Source organism: Chelonia mydas, chromosome 25 (genome assembly GCF_015237465.2).
Source record: "Chelonia mydas isolate rCheMyd1 chromosome 25, rCheMyd1.pri.v2, whole genome shotgun sequence".
Taxonomy (NCBI): Eukaryota; Metazoa; Chordata; order Testudines; family Cheloniidae; genus Chelonia; species Chelonia mydas.
Window position 1 is genome coordinate 1016677 of NC_057858.1, and position 21750 is coordinate 1038426.

The 21750-nt window shown below is 44.7% G+C and overlaps 1 protein-coding gene across 15 annotated transcripts in view; it reads left to right on the forward strand.

The window, feature by feature from the left end:
* Nucleotides 1-21750, forward strand: part of RANBP3 (RAN binding protein 3) — a 177015-nt gene that overhangs the window by 147556 nt on the left and 7709 nt on the right. The window lies entirely within an intron of this gene.

Consider the following 21750-nt stretch of genomic DNA (forward strand, 5'->3'; position numbering starts at 1 on the left):
AGCAGGAGGGCAGGGCATATAAGGATGCGACCCCTCAAACTACCATTTACTCATCACCAGATGCAGCAGTAATGTCTCCATCACTGTCAGTGGTGATGATTTCCAGCAAATCCAGGACCTCATAAAACGGGTATTATGTTCTCACCAACAACTCCAAGTGTTTGTTCTCCCACTCCCCACCAAATTCTCTGGTGGTTGATGCAGGGACTGAGTGGGGAAAACACCACCACACCAGGTTGACAGTGTATGATAGAGACCAGAAGTGCCTGAACCTTTTGGGACTAAGTCCTACTCATCTGTTGTTTGAAAATTCCCGATCGCTAATTACCAGGCAATCATGGCAAAATATAATTACTATACCAGATGTATTGTTCTTATTGAGCACCTTCCACTGGAGCAAAGAGAGCAATTTCAGGCCATCATTTTTGAGGGACAGTTGCTTGCCAAGACATCCCTTAAAACATCCCTAAATCTTGCATACACTGGGGTCTATTCTGTCTCTACCGCAATAGTTAGGTGCAGAGCAGAGGTAGGCAAACTACGGCCCGCGGGCCACATCTGGCCTGCAGGACTGTCCTGCCCGGCTCTTGAGCTCCCGGCCGGGGAGGCTAGCCCCTGGCCCCTCCCCTACTGTCCTCGCTCCCCCGCAGCTTCAGTTTGCCGTACCGCCACAACATGACGGTGGTTGTCTAACATGCATGAGGGGTTAGATGGGGCAGGGGTTCCTGGGAGGTGGCGGTCAGGGGCAAGGAGCAGGGGAGGCTGTATGGGTCGGGAGTTCTGAGGGGGGCGGGAAGTGGGAGGGGGTGGATAGGGGGCGGGGGCCAGGCTGTTTGGGGAGGCACAGCTTTCCCTACCCAGCCCTCCATACGGTTTCAGAACCCCGATGTGGCCCTGAGGCCAAAAATGTTTGCCCACCCCTGGTGTAGATCATCCTGGCTCCAACTGTTCAGGTTCCCTAGATAGGCGTAGAGCATTATAGAGGACCTCCCTTTCGGTGGTCTGAAGATGTTTTCAGAGAAAACAGAAAAATCCCTGTACGCTTTGTAAGACTCCAGGGCCACTTTCTGATCTCTGGGAATTTACGCACCGATGAAGAAAAGAAAATCTGGTAGATCACAAACCTTCCAGATATCCTGTCCGATCCAGTTCTCTGGTTTCCAAAGACCCACTGAACCCTCCCCCTTCCCCCCCACCCGAAAAAAAAACAGGTTCTAGAGGAAGATCTGTCTGGCCCAAGTATGCAACAAGGGTAGTCTACTGAGACACCAGTTTTGACAATTTGATTGAGGGTTCAAATCGTCCCCATTCTTTAGTTCACTAGCTGCAACATTTTGTCCCCTTGCCCCTCCTGTTTTGGAGACTGACTTTCCCATTTTCAGCATTTATGGAAACAGATTACTACAGACATGAGTCTTGGAGATTGTAACATCAGGCAACACCATTCACTTTACCTCCCTGCCTCCTTTCCCCCCCTTCTGTTTTCAGGGACCCCTCTTACAAGCTCTTGCTGAGACTGAAAATAAACCCATTTCTTCATTTAGGAGTGATAGAGCCTGTCCCTCCTCTACACAAGGGAAAAGTTTTCCACTCAAGGTACTTTCTTGTACCAAAGAAAAACAGAGGATGGAGACCAATTTTAGATTTAAGGCTCCTAAACAAATTTGTAAAGTCTCGGAAGTTCAGGATGGTGACTCTGGGAGCTAGAATTCCTTCATTAAATTCAAGGGATTGGCTTTTCACCCTCAACCTACAAGACTCATATTTCCATATAGTGAGAGACCCATCTCACAGAAGATATTGTTATAGGTCAGGATCATTTTCAATACCAGGTGGTTCCTTTCAGACTCTCCTTGGTGCCGAGAGTGTTTTCAAAGGTTCTAGTGGTAATTGAGGCAATTCTAGTTCCTGTACCTTGACAATGGCTGTTCAAGGGTCAGTTTTATGAAGAAGTGCTGGGAGCCACGCAGAGGGACCTTTTTCTGTTCATGAAACTAGGTCTCTGGCTCAATGTCAAGAAATCCATGTTGACCCCTGTACAGAAAATACAGTTCATGTGGCATCCTTCGATTTGTTGGTAGCTGGGACCTACCTTCCCATGGACAGATTGATACACTGCCAGATCTTGTCAGGAGTATTCAAGAGAGCCCTCAAACCTCAGTGAGAAACTGTCTTCAGGTCCTAGGTCACATGGCAGCCTGCACTGTGGTAACAGATCATTCAATATGATGCCTTTGTTGCTTCCAGGGGTAGCTCAGAGCAGTCTACTCACCAAACAGACACAACTTAGACAAACAGGTTTTGGTTCCCCACCAGGTGAAAGATTCCCTAGACTGGTAGAAAGATTATCACAACATTGATGCAGGAGTTCTCAATGGTCACTGTAACAACGGACGCATCTCTGTTGGGATGGGAAGCCCTGGATTGTATGAGTGCTGAGATGTGCAAACGGTCACCTCAAGAAACCAGTCTCCACATCAACTTGTTGGAACTTAGGGTGGTCAGAAATTCCTGCCTTCACTTTCTGCCTCTCATCAGGGACAAGTTAATCAGGATCATGACTGACAATGTGGCCTGCATGTTTTCCGTCAAGGAGGAGCAAGATCCCCTCTCTGTGCGTTGAAATAATAAAGCTGAAGAACTGGTACATAATCCATCAAATACATATTTCATGCATCCAACAAAGTGGGTATTCACCCATGAAAGCGTATGCTCCAGTACGTCTGTTAGTCTATAAGGTGCCACAGGACACTCTGCTGTTTTCACAGATCCAGACTAACACGGCTACCCCGCTGATATTTCGGCAGTGTACCTCTCTAGTATTCCAAATACCAGGCCGATGCTTTTAACAGACACTTTTCCCAGGACTACAAATGGGAGTTGGACTCTTTTACCCTCCAGGGCATATTTCAAACTTGGGGATTTCCGGAAGTGGACTTCTTCACCATCTCCATCAACAGGAAGTTTTGTATGTTCTGTTCATGATGGGGTCAAGGCCATAGTTCCCTGAGGGATGCCTTCCTCCTGCCTGAGATGAAGGGATTGTTCTGTGTGTTTTCCCCCCAACACGTCTGATACTGAAGGTGGTGAACAAAATCCGACAGGACAGGCATGGTATCCTTACCTGTTTCACCTGTCCCCCTCTCCAGCAATCAAGCTTCTGATCATCCCTCCTCTCATCTCCCAAGACTCTGGTCAATTACTTCATCCCAATCTAAGAGTTCTCCACCTCAAGATGTAGCTCCTCGGTGGTTTGCAGGGTTAGAGTCTACCTGTTCTGCGGAGGTACAGCAGGTGTTGTTAAACAGTAGGAAAGAATCTGCCTGAAATAATTACCTTAAAAGTGGAAAAGATTTAGCCATTGGTGTGAACTTCAAAGACTCGCACCTGACTCTTCCTCAGTCTCCATTATCTTGGTTACCTTCTGCAACTGAGGAAAACAGGATTATCATCTAACTTGGTCGCAGTTTACTTGATTGCCATAGCAACGTTCATTTCCCCAGTGAAAGGGTTTTCAGTGCTTGCTCACCTAACAAATGTAAGGTTCATCAAAGGATTGAGGAACCTTTTTCCTCAAGTGAAAGTCCTCACTCCAGTTTAGGATAGCTCTTACATATCTCACAAGACCTCCCTTTGAACTGATGGCAACCTGCTTCTTACTGAACTTGTGTCTGAAGATTGCCTTTTTGGTGGGTATCACATCGTCCAAAGAGTCAGAAGTTGGGGACTTAATGGCAGACCCTCCTTGCTCGGTTTTCTGGAAGGACAAGGTTTTGTTACGTCCACAGGCTAAATTACTGTCTAAGGCAGGGGTGGCCGTCTGAGAAGGAGCCAGAATTTACCAATGTACATTGCCAAAGAGCCACAGTAATACATCAGCAGCCCCCCATCAGCTCCACTCCCCGCTCCCAGCGCCTCCTGATCAGCTGTTTTGTGGCATGCAGGAGGCTCTTTGGGGGTAGGGGGAGGAGTGAGGGCATGGCAGTCTCAGGGGACGGCGCGGGAAGGAGTGGAGTGGAGTGGGGGCAGGGGCTGTGGCAGAGCCAGGGGTTGAGCAGTGAGCACCCGCCAGCACATTGGAAAGTTGGCACCTGTAGCTCCAGCCCCGGAGTCGGTGCCTATGCAAGGAGCCGCATATTAACTTCTGAAGAGCCACATGTGGCTCCGGCGCCCCAGGTTGGCCACTCCTGACATAAGGTGTCACCCAAGTTTCATCTTATTCTGACCATTCATTTACCATTCCCCGAACTCCCAAAAAAAAAGCATAATTGCAGACAGGAGGCTTCCTTCCATACCTTATATGTCAGACGAGCATTGGCCGTCTATCTAGCTAGGACTAAATCATTTTGGATGTTTCCTAGTCCATTTGTTTCCATTGCAGACAGATTGACAGGATCCACAGTCTCCACTCAGATGCTATCAAGATGGATCTCGGAGTGTATTATTGCATGTTTTGAGGTAGACAGCATTCAACCTCCTTCTTAGGTGATAGCCCACTCTACAAGGTTGCAGTGAACATCTATGGCATTACTTAAATATGTTCCAGTAACTGTGATCTGTAGAGCCGCTACATGATCTTCAATATATACCTTCCGTAAGCATTGCCTTTGCCCATGCCTCTAGAACCAAAGTGGCAGTTGGTGATGCAGTTGTTTTCAGTTCTGGACCCAATTCTGAAGCTCTCATCCCTAGGAAGACACTGCTTGGGAATCACCTGAAATGGAGCATCCATAGAGACACTACTCAAAGAAGAAGTTGCTCACCCCATGCAATAATTGTAGTTCTTTGAGATGTTTCCCTGTGGGTGCTCCACTACCCTCCATCCCCTCTGCTTTTGCATTCCCTCTGAGAGACTTTGCATTAGAGAAGGAACTGAGAGTGGATTGCCCATGTAGCCCTATGTAGCCTCAGTGCACAGCACAAGGATGCATCGGATACATGCGCAGATGCTGCTAACGAAAATCTCTGATCGAAGGTGCTTAGGGCGCTCACACACCTGAAGTGAAGCCCCCATAGTGAATACATCTCGAAGAACTAAGTTACTGCAGAAGTGAGTAACTTCTCCTTTTCTTAAATTGCTCCCGTCTCTCCCCTTTCCTCCATAAAAAGGACACTCACAGCCCTTTTCATTGTCAAAGACATTATTTATGGGAGGGGGAAAAAAGAAGTAAAAGCATACTTGTTTGACTGAAGTCCTGTGCATTGTAAGGTTGCTTTGCTAAGCAGGATTGTCCAAACAGTGGCCCTTAGAATCCTGAAATGTGATTCATGGATGCTCTTACTGTAAATGCCGTTTCAGGCCAAAGCTGGTCATTTCTAGTGATTGATGGAGGAAGGTACAAACCAAGCAAATACTTTGGGTTGGGGCATTTTGAGTACATACGTTGTATTTATCAAAGTTCCTGTAGAATGGAAAGTGTCATTGGACTTAATGCCCTTATGCACAGAGCTAGGTTCTTGGGTTTAATTTTACACTTGCTCTCTGGAGAGTGACTGCTCGTGTATGGGGACCTAGTGTCATAAGAACTGAGGCAGATAGTTCAAGTTCATCAGGGCATGAAAGAATCCCTGTGAGATAGTGGTTAATGAGAAGTGCTTTCCAGGGACACTGATGCTGGGTTTTGAGACCATGGAAGATGAAAGAGGCTATATATACTGTCAAGAAATTGCTATGTCTTTCAAGCATTACAGATCAGATTTAAACATTCCAGTGGCTGTTGGGACCGGACATTTTGTACTCTTTTCATTTCCTTGACCCATAATCAGAGCATACTTTTGGAAAAACCAAGGTATCTGGCTTATTAGTGAAACAAGGTGGTGAGTAGTTTTCTGAAAACTGCTGTTTATATGCATTCATGCTGATCTATCCACAAGAGCGCTGAAGGAAGAACAAAGTGTCCGAGTTGCTAGCAAAAATATACAATCGCTCATTAAAATGAGCTGCTATATTAGAGTTTTAGAGGGTAGCAAATGTTGTACCTTTATTTAAGAAAGGCACAAGGGTGATCCAGGCAATTACAGACCAGTGAAGCTTGCTTCTGTACCTCATAAATTCATTGAAATGATCATTAAAATTCTCCTTTGAGTGTCTGTTCGCACTTTGGGGATTTGTGCTGACAGGTGCAGCAGGACAGTAGACCTTCTAGTAGTAGTTCCTGTTAGGCATGCATGCTCCTCTGCCTTCCCTGTTTAGTGCTTGAGCATGTTTTGAGGGCATGGGTATAAAGGGGACATCGCACCATTGCTGCTTCAGTTCCTTCCAACTGCAGCAGCAACAGGACATGACCCACTGGATCTCAGAGCCACTGGTAGATAGTGCCTTTATCTGTTAATAGTTTTTAAAGATAGTAGTCTCTGGCTAGTTAGTTTTAGGATAAATTAGGCTAGATTTAGACTAGACCATAGTTGCAAGGAATAATTTTATTGTTTGGTATGGCCGATCCCTTGTGAAGAAACAAGGGTTTAAGTGGTGCCCGTCTTGCCCAGCAGTCTTCCCTGCATCTGATGCACAAGTTTAGTGTCTAAAGTGTTTGGGGAAGAATTATTCCGCACACGTTGAGCTATCAGTAGCACTTTCACACCTCAGGTCTGAAAGAGAGACACAACAGACTTCAGGCCCTTTCATTATAAAAGGCCTTTCTGTTAAGCCTCTGGGATCTGAGAACTCTAAAGGATCCAAAAATAAGGAGAGGTGGCTTGAATCAGCTCAGACTACATCCGGATCCAAGAAAATTGCAACAACGAAAGCTTCTGCATTGACACCAAGCTCCAATTCCAAATTCTCAAATCGGACTGTTCCTAAGCTTTCGGATCCAGTTCCAAAATTAATACATTTTTCTGTGGAACCAGGTTCAGTCAGTCATCATAAGGGTCCGAGTAACTTACCAGAACTGGCTACCTCAGTTCAGAGGCAAATGGAAGCTAAATTAAAACATACCTCTGGTAGTTCATCAGACTGTTCACATGTGGATCCAAGACCAAAAGACAGTAGACCTATAGATTGTTCTAGAGATACAGATCAAAAGGAAAGATCACTGGATCTGCACACATCAACTCAGCAGCACACTAATGTCATGATGTGGATTCACTTGGACGCACAGCTACTAACAGATCCAACTGTTCTCGGGATTCTTGTGATAAATAGTTGGGACAAAGGGATCCGAGGGATAAAGCCCTCGGGACAAAGGGATCTGAGGGATAAAGTCCTCGGATCGCTACCCTTTCCTGCTTCTCCACGTGGGCACTAATGACACTGCCAAGAATGACCTTGAGCGGATCACTGCAGACTACGTGGCTCTGGGAAGAGGGATAAAGGAGTTTGAGGTGCAAGTGGTGTTCTCGTCCATCTTCCCTGTGGAAGGAAAAGGCCCAGGTAGAGACTGTCAAATCGTGGAGGTCAACAAATGGCTATGCAGGTGGTGTCGGAGAGAAGGCTTTGGATTCTTTCACCATGGGATGGTATTCCAAGAAGAAGTATTGCTAGGCAGAGAGGGCTCCATCCAACAAAGAGAGGGAAGAGCATCTTCGCAAGCAGGCTGGCTAACCTAGTGAGGAGGGCTTTAAATTAGGTTCACTGGGGGAAGGAGACCAAAGCCCTGAGGTAAGTGGGGAAGTGGGATACCGGGAGGAAGCACGAGCGGGAGAGCGCGAGAGGGAAGGACTTCTGCTTCATACTGAGAAAGCAGGACAATCAGGGAGTTATCTTAAGTGCCTATATACAAATGCAAGAAGCCTCGGAAACAAGCAGGGAGAACTGGAAGTCCTGGCACAGTCAAGGAATTATGATGTGATTGGAATAACAGAGACTTGGTGGGATAACTCACATGACTGGAGTACTGTCATGGATGGATATAAGCTGTTCAGGAAGGGTAGAAAAGGTGGGGGAGTTGCACTGTATGTAAGAGAGCAGTATGACTGCTCAGAGCTCAAGTATGAAACTGCAGAAAAACCTGAGAGTCTCTGGATTAAGTTTAGAAGTGTGAGCAACAAGGATGATGTCGTGGTGGGAGTCTACTATAGACCACCAGACCAGGGGGATGAGGTGGACGAGGCTTTCTTCCGGCAACTCTCGGAAGTTACTAGATCGCAGGCCCTGGTTCTCATGGGAGACTTCAATCACCCTGATATCTGCTGGGAGAGCAATACAGCGGTGCACAGGCAATCCAGGAAGTTTTTGGAAAATGTAGGGGACAATTTCCTGGTGCAAGTGCTGGCGGAACCAACTAGCGGGAGAGCTCTTCTCGACCTGCTGCTCACAAATATGGAAGAATTAGTAGGGGAAGCAGTGACCATGAGATGGTCGAGTTCAGGATCCTGACATAAGGAAGAAAGGAGAGCAGCAGAATACGGACCCTGGACTTCAGAAAAGCAGACTTTGACTCCTTCAGGGAACTGATGGGCACAATCCCCTGGGAGAATAACATGATGGGTAAAGAAGTCCAGGAGAGCTGGTTGTATTTTAAAGAATCGTTATTGAGGTTGCAGGAACAAACCATCCCGATGTGTAGAAAGAATAGTAAACATGGCAGGCGACCAGCTTGGCTTAACAGTGAAATCCTTGCTGATCTTAAACACAAAAAAGAAACTTACAAGAAGTGGAAGATGGGACAAATGACCAGGGAGGAGTATAAGAATATCGCTCAGGCATGCAGGAGTGAAATCAGAATGGCCAAATCACACCTGGAGTAGCAGCTAGCAAGAGATGTTAAGAGTAACAAGAAGGGTTTCTTCAGGTATGTTAGCAACAAGAAGAAGGTCAGGGAAAGTGTGGCCCCCTTACTGGATGTGGGAGGCAACCTAGTGACAGAGGATGTGGAAAAAGCAAACGTACTCATTGCTTTTTTTTGCCTCTGTCTTCACGAACATGGTCAGCTCCCAGACTACTGCACTGGGCAGCACAGCATGGGGAGGAGGTGACCAGCCCTCTGTGGAGAAAGAAGTGGTTCAAGACTATTTAGAAAAGCTGGATGAGCAAAAGTCCATGGGGCCGGATGTGCTTTAGCATCCGAGGGTGCTAAAGACGTTGGCGAATGTGATTGCAGAGCCATTGGCCATTATCTTTTGAAAACTCAGGGTGATCGGGCTAGGTCCTGGACAACTGGAAAAAGGCAAATATAGGGAAGAAGGAAAACCCAAGGAACTACAGACATGTCAGCCTCACGTCAGTCCCTGGAAAAATCATGGAGCAGGTCCTCAAGGAATCAATTTTGAAGCACTTAGAGGAGAGGAAAGTGATCAGGAACAGTCAGCATGGATTCACCAAGGGCAAGTCATGCCTGACTAATCTAATTGCCTTCTATGACGAGATAAGTGGCTCCATGGATGAGGGGAAAGCAGTGGACATGTTATTCCTTGACTTTAGCAAAGCTTTTGACACGGTCTCCCACAGTATTCTTGCCAGCAAGTTAAAGAAGTATGGGCTGGATGAATGGACGATAAGGTGGATAGAAAGCTGGCTAGATCATCGGGCTCAACAGGTAGTGATCAATGGCTCCATGTCTAGTTGGCGGCTGATATCAAGCGGAGTGCCCGAAGGGTCAGTCCTGGGACCGGTTTTGTTCAATATCTTCATAAATAATCTGGAGGATGGCGTGGATTGCACTTTCAGCAAGTTTGCAGATGACACTAAACTGGGAGGAGTGGTAGATACGCTGGAGGGTAGGGATAGGATACAGAGGGACCTAGACAAATTAGAGGATTGGACCAAAACAAATCTGATGAGGTTCAGCAAGGACAAGTGCAGAGTCCTGCACTTAGGACGGAAGAATCCCATGCACCACTACAGACTAGGGACCGAATGGCTGGGCAGCAGTTCTGCAGAAAAGGACCTAGGGGTAACAGTGGACGAGAAGCTGGATATGAGTCAAGATTGTGCCCTTGTTGCCAAGAAGGCTAACAGCATTTTGGGCTGTATAAGTAGGAACATTGCCAGCAGATCTAGGGATGTGATCATTCCCCTCTATTTTGGCATTGGTGAGGCCTCATCTGTAGTACTGTGTCCAGTTTTGGGCCCCACACTACAAGAAGGATGTGGAAAAATTGGAAAGAGTCCAGCGAAGGGCAACAAAAATGATTAGGGGACTGGAACACATGACTTATGAGGAGAGGCTGAGGAGACTGGAATTACTGAGTCTGCAGAAGAGAAGAATGAGGGGGGATTTGGTAGCTGCTTTCAACTACCTGAAAGGGGGTTCCAAAGAGGAGGGATCTAGACTGTTCTCGGTGGTACCAGATGATAGAACAAGGAGTAATGGTCTCAAGTTGCCGAGGGGGAGGTTGAGGTTGAATATTAGCAAAAACTTTTTCACTAGGAAGGTGGCAAAGCACTGGAATGGGTTATTGAGGGAGGTGGTGGAATCTCCTTCCTTAGAGGTTTTTAAGGTCAGGCTTGACAAAGCCCTGGCTAGGATGATTTATTGGGGATTGGTCCTGCTTTGAGCAGAGGGTTGGACTAAATGACCTCTTGAGGTCCCTTCCAACCCTGATATTCTAGAATTCTATGACACCAAACGTGGAGAATCTCCAGTACCTATTCCACCACCTATTACTCCAAATGGAGTGTTAAAAGATTTGTCACCATTCTACATGACCCAGTTTCCTACTGCTGTCATTTCACCTGCAGCTTCTGTATTGGATGCGGGATCGAATTCACTATAAGATGTAGAGCCTGTTCCCACAAGTATGCCTACGACCTGACCATTTTCAGATAAGAATTTCCCTTCTTGGTACCCTGTGTTCCAAACAAGGGATGTGAGATAGGATTGGGGTGACTGCCAGAATTGGGTTCCTTGCTTATATTGACCAACCCTCAACTTACTATTATCACTCCAGGAAGCATGAATCTTCCATGCCAATACATCTTTTACCAAACTGAAGGATCCAGATCTTACCCCAAGAGAATGTTCCCAATCTTGCCCACAGGAGACATTATTTGAGGAGGAGCATCAGAGAACGTCTCCTCTACAAGAATTTCAACAGTAAAATATGGAGCTGGACAGTGGCTCATCTCCTGAGGAAAATGGAGGTGTAGCTACAGTATTGTCTCCTTCTGAGAACGTAATTCAGTTTCTTGAGCTAGTGGATAGAGTGGCATTAACTTTAAAATTACCATCAGTAGCTTTGGAAAAAGCCACCCATCCAATTTTTGATATTTTGTGTTCTACTGCAGAGTACGATTTCATTGCCCATATTGGGAGGTCTCTGGTAATCAGCAAAATCTCTTGTCCCATCTTCATGTGAATCAATTTCAAAAAAGGCAGATAAACTATATTAGGTCCCACAGGAAAAGTTCTCCTGTTTTCATGTACACCCTCAACCTAATTCTCTTGTGGTAGTAGCATCAGTTCAGAGATCTAGGTCAGGTCTTCAGCACTCAACTCCTTGTGATGAAGAAGGAAAAAAGTTGGACTCTGTAGGAAGAAAATTATTTCATCAGCTTCTTTAAACATGCATGTGGCCAATTATCAAGCAGTAAAGGCCAAATGCCAATTTCACTTGTGGGAGAAGATATCAATCTTAACCAAGAATGTCCCAGAAAATCAGAGAAGACTAACAGTCACTCTCATAAAGATCAGCCAGAATGTGGCAAAACATGCCGTTAGGTCGTGAGTAGTCGTTTATTTTTTGTCAAGATTCCCATGTCTTGATCAAGATATAGTCAAGGTCCTGACTCCAGAGAAACGTTTTTTCACACAGCAATAACAATGATGATTATAAGTAAATAAAAAGATTTTGCGGTCTGCTCAAAAAAGTCTGGCAGTCCAGATTTGGCCTGCGATCTGCCTATTGACTATACCTACTTTAGGGTATCATTTGACATTTCTGAGACTGCACCAAGATTTGTGGCATCAGTTATAGCTCTCATCAGACATGCACGGCTATGATTTTCATCTTTCCCTATGGAAATTAAGACAAAAACTGAGGATTTACCTTTTTGAAGGAGATGGATTCTTTAGTGCAAAAACTGATGAAGTTCTGGAGAAAATGAAGAACCCATGCTCCAATATAAGATCTTCTGGGTTACTACTTCCTTATCGTAGAATGACATCTGCATCTGTGTTCAGATACCATAAACATTCCTTTCCATCTTCTTCCTCTTCTTCTTATACCCATAAGAGGCAACCTTATTATCAGCAACAACAGACATCCTCTCAAATGCAGGAGAGGAAAATACCCTCCAAGCTTAGGATGAGGATGAAGAACTCCTCGATTGTATCTTCATAATGTCAGACCTTGGGTTTGATGTGATGAACAAAAGCTTCAAACCTGTTTCTGTCAATACTACCCACGTTTTTGGAAACACTCATTTCTACAGCACATGGATAAATATTGTCTTGGACAGATTGGGTTTTAGATGCAGTAAAAAAAAGTTTATACCTTCCAGTTCAAATTCTTTCCTCCATGCAAAATTCCCTTGCGACCTTTTTAGGGACCCTTCTCACAAGCACGTGCAGTGGCTATAGAAGAAGTTCTGTTAGAATAAAGGAACATTTGTTTTTTTACTCCTGGTATTTTCTAATCCCAAAAAAGAATGGAGGTCTCAAACGAATTCTAGACTTCAGAACTTTAAACAAGGTCATCAAGAAGTTTCAGGTCAGGATGGTAACTAATTATTCCCTCCCTGTCCACTTTGAGATCAAGAGCAGCGAACCAATCTAAAGTCTCATATTTCAATAAGATCCTTGCATCAAAAATATCTGGTTTTTTTCTGTTGGTTCAGACCTTTTCCAGTAAAGATTCCTACCCTTTGGCCTTTCTACAGCACCTGGAGTCTTTACCAAATGCCTGGCTCCAGTAGCAGCACACCTGAGAAGACAGGAAATTTCCATCTTTCATTACATAGATGATTTTCTTCTGAAGGCTCCCTCCAAAGAATTACAGAAAGCCATTCAGGTTACTCATTCTTTGTTCAGAACCCTACATCTTCTCATCAATAAAGAAGAGTCTCTTCTCACGCTGTCACAAAAGATTATGTTCACTGGTGTGATTCTTGACTCAATATAGGTAAGAGCTTTCCATCTGAAGGAGCAAATTAATGCAAGTATGTAGGGACAAAATTAGAAAAGCCAAGGCACAAAATGAGATCAAACTAGCTAAGGACATAAAAGGAAACCAGAAAACATTCTACAAATACATTAGAAGCAAGAGGAAGACTAAGGACAGAATAGGTCCGTTACTCAATGAGGGGGGAAAGACAATAACAGAAAATGTGGGAATGGCAGAGGTGTTTAATGACTTTGTTTCGGTTTTCACCAAGAAGGTTGGTGGTGATTGGACGTCTAAAATAATGAATGCCAGTGAAAATGAGGTAGGATCAGAGTCTAAAATAGGGAAAGAACAAGTCAAAAATTACTTAGACAAGTTAGAGGTCTTCAAATCACCAAGGTCTGAAGAAATGCATCCTACAATATTCAAGGTGCTGACTGAGGAGATATCTGAGCCATTAGCAATTATCTCTGGCAGGAGATATTCCAGAAGACTGGAAAAGGGCAAATATAATGCCCATCTATAAAAAGTGAAATGAGGACAACCCGAGGAATTAGAGACCAGTCAGCTTAACTTCTGTAACCGAAAAGATAATGAAGCAAATAATTAAGCAATCAATTTGCAAACACCTAGAAGATAATTTGATAAATAACAGTCAGCATGGATTTGTCAAGAACAAATCGTATCAGACCAACCTGATAGCTTTTTTTGACAGCTTAACAAGCCTTGTGGATAGGGGGGAAGTGGTAGATGTGGTATATCTTGACTTTAGTAAGACTTTAGACTTTTGATACTGTCTCGCATGACCTTCTCATAAACAAACTAGGGAAATACAACCTAGATAGAGCTACTATAAGGTGGGTGCATAACTGGTTGGAAAATCGTTCCCAGAGAGTGGTTCACAGTCATGCTGGAAGGGTCCTGCAGGGATCGGTTCTGGGTCCGGTTCTGTTCAATATCTTCATCAGTGATGTAGATAATGGCAAGGAAAGTACACTTCTAAAGTTTGCAGACAATACCCAGCTGGGAGGGGTTGCAAGTGCTTTGGAAGTTAGGATTAAAATTCAGAATGGTCTGGACAAACTGAAGAAATGGTCTGAAGTAAACAGGATGATATTCAATAAGGACAAATCATAGAATATCAGGATTGGAAGGGACCTCAGGAGGTCATCTAGTCCAACCTCCTGCTCAAAGCAGGACCAATCCCCAACTAAATCATCCCAGCCAGGGCTTTGTCAAGCCTGATCTTAAAAACTTCTAAGGAAGGAGATTCCACCACCTCCCTAGATAACGCATTGCAGTGTTTCACCACCCTCCTAGTGAAAAGTTTTTCCTAATATCCAACCTAAACCTCCCCCCCTGCAACTTGAGACCATTACTCCTCGTTCTGTCATTCAGCTACCACTGAGAACAGTCTAGATCCATCCTCTTTGGAACCCCCTTTCAGGTAGTTGAAAGCAGCTATCAAATCCCCCCTCATTCTTCTCTTCCGCAGACTAAACAATCCCAGTTCCCTCAGCCTCTCCTCATAAGTCATGTGTTCCAGTCCCCTAATCATTTTTGTTGCCCTCCGCTGGACTCTTTCCAATTTTTCCACATCCTTCTTGTAGTGTGGGGCCCAAAACTGGACACAGTACTCCAGATGAGGCCTCACCAATATCAAATAGAGGGGAACGATCACGTCCCTCGTGAAGATATTGAACAAAACCAGCCCGAGGACTGACCCTTGGGGCACTCCACTTGATACCGGCTGCCAACTAGACATAGATCACTACCCATTGAGCCTGACAATCTAGCCAACTTTCTATCCACCTTATAGTCCATTCATCCAGCCCATACTTCTTTAACTTGCTGGCAAGCATACTGTGGGAGACCATGTCAAAGGCTTTGCTAAAGTCAAGGAACAACATGTCCACTGCTTTCCCCTCATCCACAGAGCCAGTTATCTCGTCATAGAAGGCAATTAGATTAGTCAAGCATGACTTGCCCTTGGTGAATCCATGCTGACTGTTCCTGATCACTTTCCTCTCCTCTAAGTGCTTCAGAATTGATTCCTTGAGGACCTGCTCCATGATTTTTCCAGGGACTGAGGTGAGGCTGACTGGCCTGTAGTTCCCAGGATCCTCCTTCTTCCCTTTTTTAAAGATGGGCACTACATTAGTCTTTTTCCAGTCTTCCGGGACTTCCCCCGATCGCCATGAGTTTTCAAAGATAATGGCCAATGGCTCTGCAATCACATCCGCCAACTCCTTTAGCACTCTCGGATGCAGCGTATCTGGCGCCATGGACTTTTGCTCGTCCAGCTTTTCTAAATAGTCCCATCTTTCTCCACAGAGGGCTGGTCACCTCCTCCCCATGCTGTGCTGCCCAGTGCAGCACTCTGGGAGCTGACCTTGTTCGTGAAGACAGAGGCAAAAAAAGCATTGAGTACATTAGCTTTTTCCATATCCTCTGTCACAAGGTCGCCTCTCTCATTCAGTAAGGGACCCACACTTTCCTTGACTTTCTTCTTGTTGCTAACATACCTGAAGAAACCCTTCTTGTTACTCTTAACATCTCTTGCTAGCTGCTACTCCAGGTGTGATTTGGCCTTCCTGATTTCACTCCTGCATGCCCGAGCAATATTTTTATACTCTTCCATGGTCATTTGTCCAATCTTCCACTTCTTGTAAGCTTCTTTTTTGTGTTTAAGATCAGCAAGGATTTCATTGTTAAGCCAAGCTGGTCGCCTGCCATATTTACTATTCTTTCTACACATCGGGATGGTTTGTCCCTGTAACCTCAAAAAGGCTTCTTTAAAATACAGCCAGCTCTCCTGGACTCCTTTCCCTCTCATGTTATTCTCCCCGGGGGATCCTGCCCATCAGTTCCCTGAAGGAGCCAAAGTCTGCTTTTCTGAAGTCCAGGGTCTGTATTCTGCTGCTCTCCTTTCTTGCAAAGTACTCCTCTTAGGAAAGAACAATCAGTTGCACACATACAAAATGGGAAATGACTGCCTAGGAAGGAGTACTGTGGAAAAGGATCTGAGTGTCATAGTGGATCACAAACTAAATATGAGTCAACTGTGTAACACTGTTGCAAAAGAAGGAAACATCATTCTGGGATGTATTAGCAGGAGTGTTGTAAGCAAGACACAAGAAGTAATTCTTGTGCTCTACTCCGCGCTGATTAGGCCTCAAGTGGAGGGAATATTGTGTCCAGTTCTGGGTGTCAGATTTCAGGAAAGATGTGGACAAATTGGAGAAAGTCCAGAGAAGAGCAACAAAAATTATTAAAGGTCTAGAAAACATGACCTATTGAGGGAAGACTGAAAAAATTGGGTTTGTTTAGTCTGGAGAAGAGAAGACTGAGCGGGGATATGATAATAGTTTTCAAGTACATAAAAGGTAGAAGGAGGCGGGAGAAAAATTATTGTTCTTAACCTCTGAGGATAAGACAAGAAGCAATGGGCTTAAATTGCAGCGAGGACGGTTTAGGTTGGACATTAAGAAAAACTTCCTAACTATCAGAGTGGTTAAGCACTGGAATAAATTGCCCAGGGAGGTTGTGGAATCTCCGTCATTGGGGATTTTTAAGAGCAGGTTGGACAAACACCTGTCAGGGATGGTCTAGATAATACTTAGTCCTGCCTTGAGTGCAGGGGACTGGACTAGATGACCTCTCAAGGTCCCTTCCAGTTCTATGATTCTATGAAATTAAAAACTACCATATGCAGACTGCTTCAATAGCCCTCTCAAAATTTGTTAACTTTGAGTCTGATGGCATCCACGATCTATTTCAGGCTCAGAATGAGACCACTTTGGCACTGGCCACTATGGAATTTCAGACCCATTATGGACAGGGGGGAGGGATAGCTCAGTGGTTTGAGCATTGGCCTGCTAAAGCCAGGGTTGTGAGTTCAATCCTTGAGGGGGCCATTTAGGGATCGGGGCAAAAATTGGGGATTGGTCCTGCTTTGAGCAGGGGGTTGGACTAGATGACCTCCAGAGGTCCCTTCCGACCCTGATATTCTATGATTTGCAAAAGGTATTCGCTGTTCTGAGGAAGGTTTGTCTTTCTCTCAGATGGTGGCTATAACCTCAAAATGTTCTCAGGGAAGTTTTGTTCAACCCACATTCTCCTTCTTTAATTATAACCACAGATGCATCAAAGAAAGGGTGGTTTACACATTTTTGTAGTCTGTACATTGAAGCTCTTTAGAACAACGCAGAATCCCTGTTGCACAAAAATGTATTGGAACTGAGGGCAATCCAGCTAGCTTTCAGAGCATTTCTCTTACAAGTGTGAAATGCGGTAATGCAGGTGGCCGTGGACGGTGTGTCAGCAGCAGTTTGTACGTGAACGAATGAGGACGAATGCTGTCACACCAACTGTCTGCAAAGAGACAGTGGAACTTTGGGACTGATGTGTCAGGCACAGCGTATACCCCGTTGCCGCGCCCGCAGCTGTTCCATACGATGTGATCACAGATTGGCCGAGCAGAGATTATTTTAGATGCACAAATGGCCCCTAAAAGATTGGTGATTCAGGATATATTCAATCTTTGGGGATTTCTGGACATAGATCTGTTTGCAACCAGATTCAAACCACATACAAAGTGTCCCCATTTCCATGCAAGAGCAGGCTCAGATAGTCTGTCATTGACAGATGCATTCCTTTGAGGTTGGAGAGCGGTCTGATTTATGTATTTCCTCTTTTTCCCCCTCATTCCCACAGTCCTAAAAAAGATAAGACAAGATTCAGCCAGAGGGTGATTCTTACTGCTCCAGTGTGGCTGAAGCAGCAGTGGTGCATCAAGTTACTCCATTTATTCAAAGGCAATTACAAAATCCTCTTGTTATCAGTGGATCTGCTATCCCAGCAGGGGGGAAAGGTCTTCCATCCAGCTCTCCAGTAGTTACATTTTATAGCTTGGGCACTAGCCTTTGACAGAGTTAGAAAGATCATGCTCATCCGAGGTGCAGAGAGTTAATGCCAGAAAACTACCAGATAGAAAAAAAATTGAAAAGGAGTACTTGTGGCACTCCTTAGAGACTAACCATCCGATGAAGTGAGCTGTAGCTCATGAAAGCTCATGCTCAAATAAATTGGTTAGTCTCTAAAGTGCCACAAGTACTCCTTTTCTTTTTGCGAATACAGACTAACATGGCTGTTATTCTGAAAAAAAAATTGAGTTGGACAGGAAAAGATTTGTTTGATGGACAACTGGGAAAGGTTTCAGCTCCAATATAACTTATTCTGGGATATCTGTTACACTTAAAAATAAATGGGTTGTCTCTGCCCTCCATTAAGTTTATTGCTAGCAGTATGCCATACTCATGTTAATGGTGAATCTATTTTTTTTTAATTTTTTTTTTTTTTTGCATATGCCGGTTAAGAACTTTTTTGAAGGACTATTGAAATTATATCTCCCCGTGCAGAGAAGTTGGATCTTGGTTCATACCCTAAATTTCTTCCTAGTTGTGTCTGAGTTTCATGTAAATCAAACCATAATTGACCAGTGTTCTTTCCAAAGCCTCATTCATCTAAAGAGGAGGCCAGGTTATATTTGTTGGATGCCAGCATGTACTATCATACTACTTAGATAGAGAACAAAGAGTTTTAGGTCATCTTCCAAGTTTTGTTTCATGTTCTGGTAACTCCAAAGGGAAAGCCATTTCATCTCAGTCCCTGTCTAGAAGGGTTAGATAGTGCATTGACGAGTGTCTCCCACTCCTAGTCTGCTCAGAGTTTATTCTACTGGAACAGTAGCTACAGCTTTTAATAAACACATTGTCATAATCAAGATATGCAAAGCCACTATGTGGATGTCCATTCTCTTTCAAGAAGAATGATGCTTAGGATACGGCATCCTAGTCAGATGCCCAGTTTGGTAATCCTTGTTTAATTAGAACTCTGCATCCCTTCATCCAGTTTACCATACTGCTTGTGAAACTATCTGAAGAGTGGGAATATGCAGAGGACACTCAAAGAAGAAATGAAGGTAACTTACTTGTAACTGGAGTTCTTCAAGATAGACTCTGCATATTTACACTCCCCGCCAGCTTTGCCTAATCCGTAGAGTCCAAATTAAAATATTTGCATTCTTCGGTATTGGTGGTGGAAGAAACTGAGGCAGCAACAGCACCAAGCCTTCAGAAAACGCTCAGGTGCTAGGCAGGGAGGGCAGAGGATCATGGATGTCTAACCAGTACTGCTACCAGTCAGCATGAGTCCTAAAAGTGTGAATATGCAGAATCCAGCTCAAAGAACTCTGGCTACAAGTAAGTAACCTTCATTTATAATTTTATAAAACACCTAGAAGATCATGATATATGACCAACAAAAGAAAATGGTTCCTCGCCAATCTATGAAAAATTCTTTGAACTTGTGAATAACAACATTGTGAATATAAGAGAACTGGTTGATAAAATTTAGACTTTCAAAGGTTCTTTGTCAGAGTGCCACTCAGGAGGCTACTAAAGAATCTAAGTTGTTAAGAGGTAAGTGGCAAAGCAAGAGTGTGGGGGGCGGGGCGGGGGGGCGACAGGAAATAAATGGTCAACTTTCATCATGGCAGGTTAGCAGCAGCATGGCCCACATACCATAGAAGGACTGGTGGTGTTTGATGTAAGTGATCTAGAAAAGGTGGTGAGCAGTGAAGTGACAATTTATAGATGACAAAATTACTTTGGTTACTCAAGGCCAGAGAAGACTCTGAGGAAGTTATTTATTATTTGTATTCCTATAGCACCTAGGAGCCCCAGTTATGGACCAGGAATCCATTGTGCTAAGAGCTGTACAGAAACAACAAAAAGATATGATTCCCGCCCCAAAGAGCTTACAGTCAAGTCTAAGTATTAAGTCAAGACAACACATGGAGACCGACGGGGAGTACAAGGAAACAATGAGACAATATTGGTCAGCATGATAGGCAGTTGTCTCTGCACACCAGCAGCCCAATTGTTGTCAAGTTTTTTGTAGGCTTCATGGCAAAGAGTTTTGAGGAGGGTTTTGAAGGAGGATAATGAGTTAGTTTTGCAGATATTTATGGGGAGATCCTCTCAAGCATGAGGGACAGCATGGGAGAAAGCACCAACGGAGGTTAGTGGGCATCACAATGGCAGATTAAACTCATTGTCAATAAATGCAAAGTAATGCACATTGGAGTGAATAATTTGAACTATTTATATACCTTACAGCAGTGCTTCTCAAGCTATCTGATGTGAGGGACCGGCAATTTTTTTTTCCAATGTGCGCGTGGACTGGCAGCTGATGGCCACCACTTTGAGTAGCACTGCCTTACAGGGTTCTAAATTAATTGCATCAATTCAAGAAAAAGATCTGGGCATCATTATGGAGTGCTCAGTGGAAACTTCCGCCCAAAGAAATTTGAGAATAACAAAATGGACATATAAAAATAAAACTCCTCGCCTGAAATAATGTGTTCAGTACTGATCAATCTATCTCAGAAGGAGTATTACAGAATCTGGGGAGGGGAGGGGTCAAAGATGGCTGACAAGAATGATTAGGGCCCTGTGTTCCCTTTAAACTGAGCAGTCGCGTGGCCACCCAGGAGTGAGTCAAGCATTTGATTAGCAGAGCTGAGCAGATTGGGCAGCGTGTTCAGGTCCGTTCCCCCCCACGTCCCCCCCTCCAGCCATGTTGCTCCTGCCCTCTGCCTTGGAGCCCCTGGCCAGCTGCTCCTGGGACCCTCCCGCTTGCTGTGCAGAGTGGGAGAGGGGGGTGCTGATGTCAGGGTGTCTGCCTCCCTTCTGCCCACGTACCCCATCTTTGCAGAGCAGGAGGGGGGGACAGGATGGCTGCTGGTAGCTGCTGTGGTCTGAACAACAAGCTTTCTGGTGACAGCCTTAAAGAGATGGTGCATGGTCTCTCATAGACTTTCCCAGCAGCCAGCATACACACTGTGTCTTTGTGTCTCTCTCACACACATATACACTGTCTGTGTGTGTGTCTCTCACACACACACACACACACACACACACACTCCCCCCCCCCCCCCCCCCCCCCCCCGGGTTCAATTATCGCTGGGATTCATGGTCTGTTACTGTCCTGTTTTTAAGGTCCCAGCCACTTTCAGCTTTGTGACACACATTACTTTACAATTATACCCTTGTGACAGCAGGGCTTTCAGCTGCCGGTGTGGATAATATCCACTGAATAGTTAGTTTTGAAAAGGCTACAACTTGTTTTGGGACATAAGGCAGCCATTAATTCTTGGGAGCGTACAAGAAAGTCAGAGACAGCATACTGGGCTTCATGAATCACAGGTCTGATCTAGTCTGGCGATTCCGTTATTAAATGTGTTTTGTTTAGAGATTTAGGGTTTTTTGGAGATACATGATAAAATAATCACAATCAAGTCATTTTAGTAACAAATATGTGTATTGGATGTATGACTGAAAATCCAGACAGATTGTTTGGGGTTCTTTAAAAGGTGAAGACTTCCCTTTGTAAAGAAAGTATAAGCTTAAATTTAGCCAAAAAAGGCTATTTGGCATGCATGGTATTTGGCATGCAGCTGGGTGGCTCTGAGACTCCCCTTTGTGCCCTTTCTTTGTTGCCGGTTCCTCTTGCATACCTTCTTGGGATGAGGGGGGTTGCACGTGGTTTCTTCTGAAGTCAACCAACATCATTCCTTCAGTCAGCCATAGGGAGGTGGTTGGAGAGAATCACTAAGTGCATTCTTCCCTTCGAGAACTGAACGTGTCCAGCCCTTGACCACCAACACTGTGATTCCACTGCCACTAAATCTCTGACCTGGTC